The sequence below is a fragment of the Rhinolophus sinicus genome, chromosome 2 (assembly GCF_057876585.1).
Source record: "Rhinolophus sinicus isolate RSI-liver-muscle chromosome 2, RSI-T2T, whole genome shotgun sequence".
NCBI lineage: Eukaryota > Metazoa > Chordata > Mammalia > Chiroptera > Rhinolophidae > Rhinolophus > Rhinolophus sinicus.
In genome coordinates, this window is record NC_142502.1 from 4657778 (window position 1) to 4671226 (window position 13449).

A 13449-nucleotide genomic window follows, 5' to 3' on the forward strand; every position below is an offset into this window, starting at 1 on the left:
CCTATTGGTGGTATGTATATTGCCCCAGCCCAACTTGCATCCCACACTTCAAGCTGCTGGATGCTCTGTGAGTAGGATCATATCACTGTAAGTCTGCCTCATGTATGGGAACCACCCATCACTCATCACCAGGTCTGGGCTGAGACCAGCATCTTTCACTTGGACACACGACAGGAAACAGTAGGGCTGGCTGAGTATATACACCACACTAGAAGGTGACCTGCATGGAGAAAGTTGAGCGTCTTCAAAAAAGATTTCTTTTGACTGAGAATACATTCCTCACCAGTACACTTTACTTCTTAAAATTCCTACTAGTCATACGTCTTCAAAAAACTTGTATAGTATGTTCAGGGAGGATGCCATCAGTTGTTAAATTCTGACTGAAATTATTGTAGCAGATTCACATTAGCAGACAGGAAAAAAAGATCAGTGTTTTGAAACACAGAATACACTAAGGGAGGAAAAGTTCAGTCCCTTGCAACAGTGTCCTATAGAGGAACAGACAAGAATGTACTAGAATGTGCTAGAACATGGTTCCCTGGGAACCTGATACATATTTGCAGTGGCAGAAAGACTAGCACATAAAGGATACGTTAGCAGGGTTGACAAAGGTGAGGACTAACTTTGTACTGTATAGAAGTTTGTCCCTGAAATGAAAATTATTTTTTTACCTACAAAATTTCAAAATATGTCTTAATGATATAATCCACTCCTAAAGCAAGGAAACAGACATTCTCATACACTAATAAATTGATAGATTTCTACAAGGCAATTTGATAATATATATCAAAAGATTTAGAAGTTTGTGTGTCTTTGGGCTATAATTTCACTTTTAGAAACTTATTTTGTATAAATAATCATAGATGGGGAAAGATATAGCAATATTATTATTTCTAATGTGGGAAATTTAGAAGAAGATATTTATTTTATTACTTATTATTGTATTGTTCTTGCTGAGCTATAGTTTCTGTGATAAAAATTAATTAATTATGTAATATGAAATCAGCAATAAAATTTGTTAAGAAAAAAAGTTTGTTCATGGTCAGCAAACTCCTTTGGTGTCTATAGATTGAGAGTCCCTTCCAGGAACTTCATGCAGACTACTCCAATGTCACAGACACGCTCAGGTCCAAGGAGGGATGGACAGACTATGGGCAAACACTCTTAAGACAGTGCCTCTCCTGAGAACAAACCAAACATGCCAAATGTCAGTGAAATGGTCATGGTTTGAGAAATGGAGACAAAATTGGAAGTTTGAATTAGTTGAAATATATATATATAACAGTTTATAATTTCTCATTTGCTTTTTAAAAGACAAATAAATACACATGAAATGTAGACAACCCTTAGCATCTCCATTCCTAGAGCCTTGGAGACCTTCTCTTTTATCCAACCTCTGCTTTTCCTAGTGTAACTTCTTTACTATGGACTTTCATGCAAAGAGAACAGCATTTCAGGACATCATGGTTTTCTCAAACCAGAACCAATCTGAATTTGTATTAAAACAGCCAGGAATAAAGAAAAATTATCTATATAACTTGTGAACTCAGAACTGAAATATTAAAAACGACAGTTTTGCACTCAGGCTCATTTTTCAGAAGCGCTTATCTCATGGTTTGATTTTTGTTTCTTCAACATTTTCCAATATTTGATCCTTGAAACCTTCCTGCAACTCTTTGCAAAGATTAAAAACCCGGCCAGTTTCAGAATGTTTCCACTTTGTTCTCAGACATGGTATGAACTGCAGGCCAGCCCCCAGCTGTCTCTATGGCAGCACTGGGAGTGGCTGCTGTTACACATCGGCATGTTTTTCCACCCTGACACTGCCATTGCCCTACACTGACACGTTTCCCAGCTGAGCCTAAATCCAAATTGAATTGAAAAATTTTCTGGCTAAATGCCAAATGCAAAACTTCCCTGACCTGTCTTCCCCGTTCTCTGACAGTGTGCACGTGTACTGACTAGTCTGAAAATAGCCAGTCCATAAATAGGGGGAAATCTGCCCAAGACGTACTAGCACAATGAAATGATCATCTTATTTTGTCCATGTAGACAAACAACCAGTCAATTCAGTGGGGGGGCGGGGGGGGGGAGCAAATATTTTCTTTTTAATGTTTGATGATTGATGAGTTGACTTACTCAATTGCATGATTTGTTTATACTAGTTAGTCGAGTTAGCTACATAGTTGAATCTTAAATCTGCATTTTCATAATCTGAGGAAAAATTCCCCTTGAGTGATGGTTTAAGTTCTGATCATACTACTGTAGTCAATATTTAAGCATATGTCAAGTGCAGCCGGTATTTAGGCATAAATGCTCAGAGTAGGAAAGCCTCATAGAGTTTGTCTTGGCCAGTGGCTTTCAAAGAGACCTGGGCTTCCGTATTTCCTTCCCTACCCCTACGAGGACAGCAATTTCACCTTTGACTGTTTTGTATGTTGGATTTCCTGAAACAGCAATAAAAATACAGCTTAAAAACCAGTGATCCAGCCGAGTCTTTTGCTCATTTCACCCCTGTACAGCATTGCACAAAGACGGGAAACCCAGAGCAGATCAAGCTTGGAGCCTACCAGGCTTGGCTACTTGCCTTCAAGGAATGTTTGTGCCCTTTTTTAAAGAGTTGCTGTAATGTCACTTTGTGGCAGCCATCTTGCCACCATTTCAGTGTCGATATTTTTCAGTCTAACAATTTAGTGCCAGTTCCAGGGTTTTCTTGATTGTTAAAACCAGTTGATATGAGAAAATGAGGAGTAAGATTTATGGAAGGCTCCTTTTTAAGTGAGATTCAGCTATACAATCATTCAGTCTTCCTAAGTTATGTGAATGGAATTTGTTTGCGTAAATCTAATTCCACCAAAGTCTTCTAAACTGTGGACTAATTACATGATCTAATTTTGAAGTTTTTTCAAAGTTAATCGCTGAGTTCTCTTTTCTTTTATGTGTCATCTTGCTTTTTCACATTTCATTAGGTATCTAAACCAAGAGAGACAAAGTACAAGCTTATTTATGTTTCATAAAGTCTCAAGATAATGGAAAATATTTTATCCCAGTTTGATCTACACATGAGTTAGGTGGTTCCCAAACCAATGTTTTCTCAGGAAATAAAAGTACAAATACTGTGGGCAGCAATAGCTTAAAACATTTTTTAAAATAATCCTGAGAACAGTTTGTTTGCTAAATTCAACTTCATTTTTAATTGAAATGAATCTTTGCATGCATATACCAGTATGTCTATATGGGTTTGTATGTGTGTGCAGATGTCCGATGCGGTGTGATTGGAAGGAGCTTTGCACGTTATATCAGAAGACATGGGTCCAAGTCCTGCTCCATCATTTGTTCATTGTTTGACAATAGAGAAGTCACCCACTGTCTCCGAACCTGTTTTCTCATCTAAAATTAGGGCTAGCAGTGCTTGTCCAATCTGTTTCAAGGGCTTCTTATAGCAATCACAGGAGATATTGTACGTGAAACTTTGTTAATTACCTGTTTGGGTCCTAATTACATACACTGGTGAGTGGCATAATTCTACCAATAACTCAATATAAAATTTGGGGCAAGTCATTCAACTTTGCTGAGCCTTATTTCTTCACATGTGAAAGTGGATTTTAATGGACTCATGGGCATAGAAGTGTAAACGTTGAGGACAGATAACTAGTTATGACTCCTTTGTTGTTTTTTTTTTTTAAGGAACATTAACTCAACTGGAAATAGTGTTTACTGAAAAGTCTCCAGTAACCATGGCAAAGAAGCAACTGAGCCTCAAATACCACTGGAACCAGAACTTTGAACACTAACACTTTCTCTCTTCTCACTGCATATTGTTTTCAGTTTTACAGACAAACATCCTACACGTGGCTGGACACACAGCCACCAGTAACACATCTCACAATTTTGCTACAAAAAGAAAAACCTTGATGAAAATTGCCCACCTCCTTGCCCTAAGCCTGACGCTAGTTGAAAAGTCCCAGCAAAAACCTAGCTGGCTCAGGTCGTCCAGTCAGGGGCCCCAGACCGTAGTGTCACTGACCGTTCCCACTTGAACGAGGTGGTTGGAGTGAAAGAGAAATAGTGTTCCCTGAGAGAAGAGGTGATGTCCCCAGAAATGAGGGAGGGTCTGAGTCAGTAAAAACAATAAATGCTCACCCAGAAGCACGAAGGGACGGCCACGCTGTACCTTTCTGCCACTCTAGGTACCACAGGCTAATGATGAAGGTCCCTGTCAAGTGGGACAAGCAAAACCCACTCCTGCCTTCTATGGTTGGCGCGAGGAACAAACGAGAGCATAGATGTAAAGGTGCCTTAAGCGTTTAAAGTGCCGTATCAATGAGGTAAACTAAGTTATCTAGTTCTCTCTGCATTTCGGTCACCGCCTAAACTCTTCCAATTTAGAATCTTATACAAGTGCAGAACCAAGGATTAAAGCCACTCTCTAATTCTGTTTTGTTAGGAAACAGCACTATTACAGAGGGTTTTTTTTTTTTTTCTCATAGTTAAAATTTTATTCATCTCCTGTTAAATCATGCATGCGATTTACTTGGGGCTATCGCAGAAATTTTTTCAATTTTAAAAATGTAAATTACAAAATACATTATTTATCATGTGCACGTAGCTGACTATGTTTTAGAGTATCACCTGAAGAAACAACAGTAGTTTAGATTCTTTGACATTACACTAGTTTCCGTGTTCTGCCTGTTCCTTTCAAGTCTGTTGGTAGAGCTTTTCTAATCTTGAACAATTTCTGGGGTGACTCTTGCCTGCTGTGGAACTGGTTCTGTTCGGCAATCGCTTTGCACTTTGCTTGGAGTTATTTGTGGCCCTGTGAAGGGGACTGACATCTCACACTTCACTTATTTCAGTGGCACCTAGACCCAGCTTCTCTGCTTTGGCCCCGTGGGTACGGTCTACCTGGAAGGTACATAGCCCCACTCACTCCCCCCTGCCCGCTCTCCCATGGGATGAGTCCATCGTATCCTTCCAGACTGGTGGAACACGCTGCTCCAGGATAAATATCGAATCTGCTCACCCTCTCCCTTTCGGAGTGCTTCTTAATGTGGGTGAATATGGGAGCGGAGTGGTTCCACCAGCGCTTCTCAGGCACAGCTTTGTGCATCTTCTCAAGTTGCTACATGTGTATGTTTTGTCTCTGCAAAGGTAAAACCTGAGTGCCCGCCAATTTCTCTGCAGGAGGAGTGCAGCGACCTTCAGTGCTGCCAGAAGTATTTGGCATGTCATTGAAAAAGCAGGAGGCACAGCAGACTTAGCCAACTGCGCCTCTCTGCCCCTCACCTGACTGGGAGCTCAGGTGGGAACTGGACTAGGACTGCCCTGGTCTTTTCCCTCTGGGCCTGGGATGTGGGGCCGTGACCGGAGGGAGAACCTCCTGCCTGTGACTACAGTGGGAGAGCTAACAGATAAATGCTGAAAATAATATTCTGGGGTGAGGGCCAAGGTCAGGGCCAGCAAGTGTGTCCAAACCATGTCATAAATTAAAGTAACTATTGGAAAACGGGGAGCTGAGTTACGGAGCCAGAATGAGTGCTGCTGGGCCACAGAGTGAGCCAAGAACTAGGGAAGGGAGGAAGAGTGACAGGCCCAAGTGTCAAAGGTCAGGCAGGCCGGTTAGGCGTTTCTGCTGCAGGCTGGTGGGCCAGGAGTGTTCCAGGTCTGCAGACTCGGTAGGCGAAAGCATGCTTGCTCACTTCCTGGATCATTCCATCTGCTCCAGGGAGCCCCCAAGTGAATGCTAATTTGAAGCTCTTCACAGATGGGCAGGAAATTCTACTCTTTCGTTACTCTAATCCCAAACAAGCTATGATACACACAGAGCCAATTTCAGGTTTAATCATGTTACCTCTATCCAAACAGAAGTCAATCCCCATTTTCGTAGCCCTGCAGAGCCTCAAGAGTGCCTGTGCCTTTCCTGCAGAGAAAGACGCTGCAGCCGCGATACAATCAGACACCGAATCGGGCAGATGAGTTTGTCATTGTTTACTCGCTGTGTGCTTGTGTGGAGGGGTCAGGCAGGGTGCTGTTCTGGGACAGTTTCCATGCTTTATCTAACTATCCATACACTTCCTCCTCAACCCTCCTCTTCCTGTGGGGACATTTTCATGTCCAATGGCATAAGATTCCAGAGGAAATGGGAGCCCTTTAGGATGATCTAAATCCACATCCAATTGCAAGGCCAGGCTTTCTGTTACCAATTCAATCATAGCACATAAAACTAACCACATACTCCTCAAAAAATTGGTTTTCAAATCCAAGCATAACCGCTTCTACAATGCTGTTGACCTGCTAACTACTTTTCTCATATAAAGGCAAAACTAGAGTGGTCCTGCTACTCAGACACAACCTTGTTTAATTCTTTAAAAAGCATTTCTGACAGAAAAAAATCTAACACATATAGCTATCCGGGAGTTGACACACATTAGTAACTCTGACCGTTTGGTGATGGAGTTATTCTTTCTAGGTAATTTGGGTTTGAAATGCTGACGCAGCCCCTTGTCCACCAGTTCAGGGCAAGGGCCTCTGCTCTGCTCTCTGTTCCACGCCCCGCCCCCTCCCTCAGCACCTGAACTGTGGAATTGGGTGGAGACCCACCTTGGCTGCGGAGATGGAGACATCCAGATGGCCCATGAGTAATCCAGAGGCGGTTGTAATTTTCATTCTCTAGGCTTGCTAATGGGACTGTTAAGAAGTTTAGGACTCTGGAGGACAAGAAAAAGACCTTTTTATTAAACAGCCTTCTTTACTCACAGCCTCACTGCCCATTGAGTAAAAACTGATCACTTTTGTAAAATGTCAATTTTCTCTGGTAGGAAACCCACTGAGGACTATACTCCTTTCTTTGTATTTGTAGGTGCTAAAAAAATATATATATATATATATATTTTTCTCCTACCTTCTAAGTTCTTCTAGCTGGGCTAATGATCTAATGAACAGAGACAGATTCATAGGAGAAAATAAAAATTTTAATACATGCACACAGGGAATTCACATATGCCTGAAAATTCCAGAGACAGTGAGGTAATATTGGGTATATATGACAGTTTGGACGAAGGAGAAAAGGGGAAGATGGGGTCTTAGATTTCAGAAGTGAGAACAGGAGGTTATAAGCAGTCAAGGAAGCTGAAACACACCTGGCAGGCAAACTCTTTTTTAGCAAAGCTAACAGGCCCCTGCCTGAGGCCCTATTTGCCAGACTTAATTCAAATCTGGCTGCTCAGGAGAACAGCCTAAGTTTCCCTTCCTGGAGCAGCCTTTCTATCTGAATCTCTTGGGCAGGAAGGGGGGGGGGGGGGGGAAGGTTCTTTCTGAGTCTTGTTTCTCAATAACCAGCTTAAAACGAGCACCCCAAAGGCAATGTCAGGATGGTTAAACTTGGGTTACGTTCACACCCAAGGATTTATATGTGCAATCTCTCTTAACATTAATTCTCTTTCTATCAAAATTTGAGTATATCACTAAAAATGGTTGAAAACACAAGATTCTCTCCATCCAGTGACCAGAAAAAAGGATTAACTGCTATGTCCTCTTTTAGGATATTGCTATGCCCTCTCAGGTTAAAATAAGCCTTAGGGGGGAAGTGACTCCCAGGCTTGTCCTTTTCAGGTGAGAATCTTGAAGAGATGAGGAGGTAAGAGCACCTAAAACAAGGGGAGGTGAAATGGTGCCTGGGCCACATGGCTGCCAGGAGGTGTGTAATTCAGGCTCTCAGCTCTCGCTCCACGCACAAGAACTCAGGGAATGGTGAGGCCAAAAAGGAACACCCACGGAGCCATGGATAGGGGAGTCATACCATATTCTCGCTGGAGGCTGGTCGAGACACAAAAGCAAACATCCGCCAGTACCCCAATGAGGGGTCCTCCTGCACCCCAGTCTTGCTGGTGGCCTGATGAGACACAGGAAGTAGTATCAACATGATCTGCAATCTACATCCGCTTGCTGACCCCACTTGCTAGCCGCAATCCGCCGCCCGCTTTTCCGCCAACCAACCAACCCCCTTGCCAGCCCAGCCACGGCAGTTATATCAGTGGCCAATGACTAACCGATAACAGCTGATGGCCAGCCAGCCACAGCGGATGGCCATCTGATTACAGCTGATGACCATCTACTACCCAATCCAGCACCTTTCCACACGAGGCCGAGAGCCTGGAAATTGCTCTCTGGGACTCTGTCCCCCCAGGGTGATACCACAATCACCAGGGATATCTCCAATGCGCCCAGGCTTCAGATGCCCTGTGATTGGAATGAACACCCACTGCGGGATCCAGAGATGAGGAAGAAGAGTTTGCCTGATGGATGATCAAGAGTTTATTGCAATGTTCTTTTCACAGGCAGAGCAGCTGCCAAGAGATAGGGAGCCAAGGAAATTTCTTGCAGTGCCGAGCACACCACCGCGATTGGTTCTAGTCCTTTTATTAAACGCCCTGCGTTCTAGTCCCTTTTCCACCACCAAATGGCTGTGTGACTTTGGGCTTGGCACTCCTTCCCCTTCCCCTGCCTTCACAACAGACGAATTCAATTACGGGTATATTTTCTTTAACTTCTCTTCCAGTTCCAACATTCTATACTTACAGTAACCCACAACAGCAAGAATGTTAAGGTTGTTAGGTGAGCAATGAATTCTCAAATGTGAGTTAAAGAATGGATTCCTATGGTGCTGTAAACATGGCACTGGTGTTTTATGTTAAGTGACCTCTAGGAATATCCTGAGATAGAGCCTTAATAACAAGCCAATAAATCCCAGACAGCAAGGGAAATGTCCTATTATATGAACAGACTAGCAATTAGGGGAATTGAATGATTTTTGTCTTAATTAGGAGAGCAATAATTTATTAAGCACCTGCTATACCAGACGTCGTGTGTTAAACTGTTTACATCCATTCCCTCATGTCATCTTCGAAACAATCCTGTGACATTTCTACCCATTTTACAGATGAAGAAACTGAGTCTCCGAGAGAATAAGTAAACTTACCCATATCACTCAGCTCAGACGCAAGGCCACGTCTCTCTGATCTAATACTAATAGTCTTCTTAAATACTCTATTGCTCGTTTATTAGGAAATGACAGAAACCTCTACTAGAAATACTGCCTTAAGTGTAGGAACTTTGGTTTGATCACAGATCATCTCTTGTGCTTAGAACAGGACCTGCACAAAGTTGGTTCTCATTGAAAATTTGTCAAATGAAAAGTAACCACCCCCAAGCTGACAAGGCCGCTGTCTTCTTGGTGTTATCGTCTACAGAACAGTGGTGTCAGGAGAATTTTCTGAGATGATAGAAATGTCTGTTGCCTGCATTGTCCAGTTGGTAATGTCGTGTGGGTACTGAGCCCTGAAAATGTGGCTAGTGAGGCTGAAGAGCTCAATTGTAGTATTATTTAATTTTAATGAATTTAATTTTCAATAGCCACAACTGACTAATGGTGACCATATTGCACAGTGTGAGACTAGGGTAAAACAGGGATAAAACGTCTGACGTACAGTAAGAATCTGGATTTCCCAACGAGAAAACAGCGACTCTTGGGATTCAGAATCCTGCCCCATGACTGATGAACGGGAAGGGATAAAACCATGATTGACTCCTGAGTTTTTCCTGCTACCACCCAAACTCATACTTTCTCCAGGACCTTCCTGTACAACATTACAGAAAACAGGAATCAAGAATCTTGGGCTACAGAAGCCCCAAAACACGTGCGAATGGGAGCACCAAGCGACCGTTTCCAGGCTTCGCACAGAGAACTCGATCTTCCTTCAGAAATGGGAATCCGTTGTCTTTCGTCAAAAGTTCAGCAAACAAAATACATCACAAATGGAATTTGCATCCCAGCACTGGTACCTGTGTCTTCCCAGTACAGTGGGCATTTTAACAGTTCATGTCCACTGTGCCTGGGTGGTCAAAATAAAAGAGCAGTGGTAATAGTGGCAGGGATGGTGATGCACGAGGGTGAGTGATTTGTGCGGGTATCCTGACTGCCCTTGTGCTAAACAGTATTTCACAGCCTGTCCATCGTCACCTCCCAAAGGAGCCTTTTCAGACGTCTTCTCCTGGTTGCCTTCTCCCAGGGAGCTCCCGTACCACAGATCTGCTGTTGATCTACTTATGTACTGTGTGTGTAATTGTTCTTTATGCATAAAAAGAATGCTATTTTTTTCACCAAGAACGAATTTTCATCACCTTGCAGGGGTAAGGGGTCATAGCACCTTGGTTAAGAATGTTCTAGAATGGATTAACTCTTTTTGCAATGAAGGGAGGCAAAGTGGAAAAGGCATGGGTTCCAGTCAGGCAGGCTCTAATTTGAGTCCTGGCTCTGCCTCTTACGCAAATGAGTATTACTTAATCTCTTTAAGCGTCTGTTTTGCTTTTCTGTAAAATGGGGATAAAAATAGTCACAACCCCCAGGGTTGTTGTGAGGGTTACACAAGGTTATGATATTCATTAAGAGCTGTTATGCAAGGTTATAAATATTCATTAAGAACCCAAAGCAAAAAAAAAAAAAAAGAACCCATGGCATGAAATAGGTGCTCTCTAAATGTTGGCTAGTTGTATTCTTTTTATTCACATGAAAGCATCTGGCAATGCAGTTGACTTTCAAACCTCTGGTTTCCTGGAGGTTGCTGTTGGGCTTTCCAAGGTCTTGCACCAGCTGCTTGTCTCAGGGCAAAGGTTCCTAAGAAGTCACTGCTGAGAAAGACGCAGGGTGTCTTGCTCATCCAGCTCAAGTCAAATCTTCCCAACACTTATCAAGGCCCGTCTGAGCTGATGAGACTGAAATCACGGGCCGCGTTTGCCTAATATAAAATATGCACAGGAACACCGTCTTAATTAGATGTGCATGTCTCTGAAGATATAAATAAAATGCTTCTTTTTTTGATGTGTCTAATTTAATAGCCTAATAACGGGGGAATGTTGCTGAAATATAATTCAGGGGGTGAGGGAGAAATTAATAAACTCAAATATTTAAAGCTCAACAGCAATTAACAACCCATTTAGAACAAATTTCCAGACTTTCATGTTATGTACCCTTATCCAACCAGGACTAAGCCTGGGGTTCATCATTCTTCATTTGCAGACCTAACAGGATGCTCTGCCCTGTGCCTGGGAGGCACTTTCAAATTCCATTGTGCATGAAGCCCCATGGGCCCAGGGTGGAAATTCAGAAGTCCCAACCAAAGTGCCACAGGCTCCATGGTCCCCACTTTCCCTGTTCACTATTTTTGCTTTTCTCACTTCCTTAGGAACTTGGATTTTTCATTTTTGAGCTGCCTGTTTAGCTACACACATTCATCCCTACAAGGGATCAGAATACTTTATTCTTAAGGGTCCCCAGGAATCAAACAGTGTCTACACCAATGACCTCTGGTCGTCGAGGGCAAACCCTGGGTTCGGGGCTCCTTCGTGCGCATGTGGAGGGGATATGAAAGTGAGTATCCAGCCTGTGCACTGAGAAATCCTCCTGGCGTGGAAGCCTGTGGGGGTGGGGGTGTGGGCTCAGAACCACTGGACCTGTCCCCACTGGTACGTGTGTCCGAAGGGACAGCTGGGGGGGTGGGAGGGAAGGTCTGGCGCTGGGGAAGGAGGGAGGGCACGTCGTGAACATGTCGTGGAGACGCTTCCTGAAAGATGCTCAACCAGTGGGGGTGGGGGCGGGCGCCGGAAGCATCAGGATCAGAGACAGAAGAGCCAAACGAGGGTCATTTCTTTTACAATAATTTTTTTACATATGGACCCAGTAGGAGAAAACTGCCAAGAAAGGGAGTGGAGCGTGAAGGGCCACACCGTGCAGGACAAATGGAGAACGTACAGGGTTAGCTTCCTGTGTGAGCAGAGGTTCAAGACGAGGAGGCCTTGAGACAACTGCTCATTGCAAGGGCCCCACCTTCTGCAGGAGAACCCACCACTGGCCCAGTGAACCCCTGGAGCCCTCTTTGAGAGCCGCTCTTTTTTTCCCAAACGGCCCCATGAGCCATGCTCGTCCTGCATGAGGCTGCCCGTTTGGTCTCAGCCAGGGGTCTCTCCCCACAGTTTCTCTCCCCCAAGAATTTGGCATTGGAATTTGGAGGTGCTAATTCTCTGCTGCTCACTCAGATGGCCGTGGGGCAATTTGGGAAGTTGGAACCAATGCTGTGCGGTGGGTGGCCATCGTTAGCTGTTTGACAGAGGCAAGGAAAGCTGGGTTACAGAGACAGAAAGGAAGAGACAGAAAAGAACTTTGATAAGTGATCAAGGGTCGGACTGCCTTGGTTTTCAAGGCGTATTGGCCAGCTTCCACCCTTGGTCCTTGGTAAGGCCTGACTGTGTTTTTGCTCTTGGGCATTATTTATCTAAAGAACAAATTCCTCTGTTTTCTGCTAAGATTCATGTGTGTTGTGATAATGACCAAGGACAGCTATGGACATGGATGACAACGCCACAATGTTGGAAAAGGCAGTGGACCAAAGATGAGTTAAATTCATCAACATGAGATTCCCTAGACCATGTAGGAGATTTCTCCACCCAGAAACTGTGGGAAAGGAAGGGAACAGGACCACCTGCATGCTGGTTGAGAGTGAGTACAACAGGGGAACAGCCGGGGCTGCCTAGAGCATGGTGTCGCACTTTGGGGTCACCTCCCAGAATCAGAGGGCCAGCCGGCCGGCCACAGTCCCTGAGATGACAGGCTCTCCGTTTAAGGCGATGGGTTCGTTTCCTGGGGCTACCATGACACACACCACACCCTGGTGGTTTAAAACTACAGAAATCTAGTCTCTCACAGTTCTGGGGTGCAGAAGTCCAAAGTCAAGGTGCCTGCAGGGCTGGGCTCCCTTCAGAGGCTCTAACAGAGATTCCATTCCTGGCCTCTTGCAGCTTCTGGGGACTGCAGGCGCCCATGGCTGTGGCTCTGTCAATCCATTCTCTGCCTCGTCCTCACCTGGCCTTCTCCTCTCCTCTGGCTCTCTTCTGTATGTCTCTTATAAGGACAGCTAGCTGTCCCTGGATTTGGGGCCCACCCTGGCAATCTAGGACGATCTCATCTCAAGATCGGTAATTTAATTGCATTTGCAAAGACCCTTTTTCCAAATAAAGTTACAGTCACCGGATCTGTGGTGAGGATGTGGATGTATCTATTGGGTGGGGGGGCTGCTGCAACTCACCCCTCCCCCCCCCCCCCCCCGTGGCAGACAGCGGATGGGAGCACTCATCGTGGGAGGAGAGCAGGTACCTTTCCTGTTACATCGTATCGAATGCTCGTCCCTTTTCTTTTACTTAAACTTCTTCTTGCTACATAATGGACGGTTTATTTCTAGGGGAGGATTTTGTGCCAGTCAATTGGGCAGCTCGAGGGAGAGAGACACCCAGGCTTCTCAGTGGGAATTTGAGCCCAAAAATAAGATAAGATAAAGGTACCTGGAGCAGTCAGACCGTAGGTTTCGTTTGTCCCGTTTTAACACTGAAGCTTGAGGCATG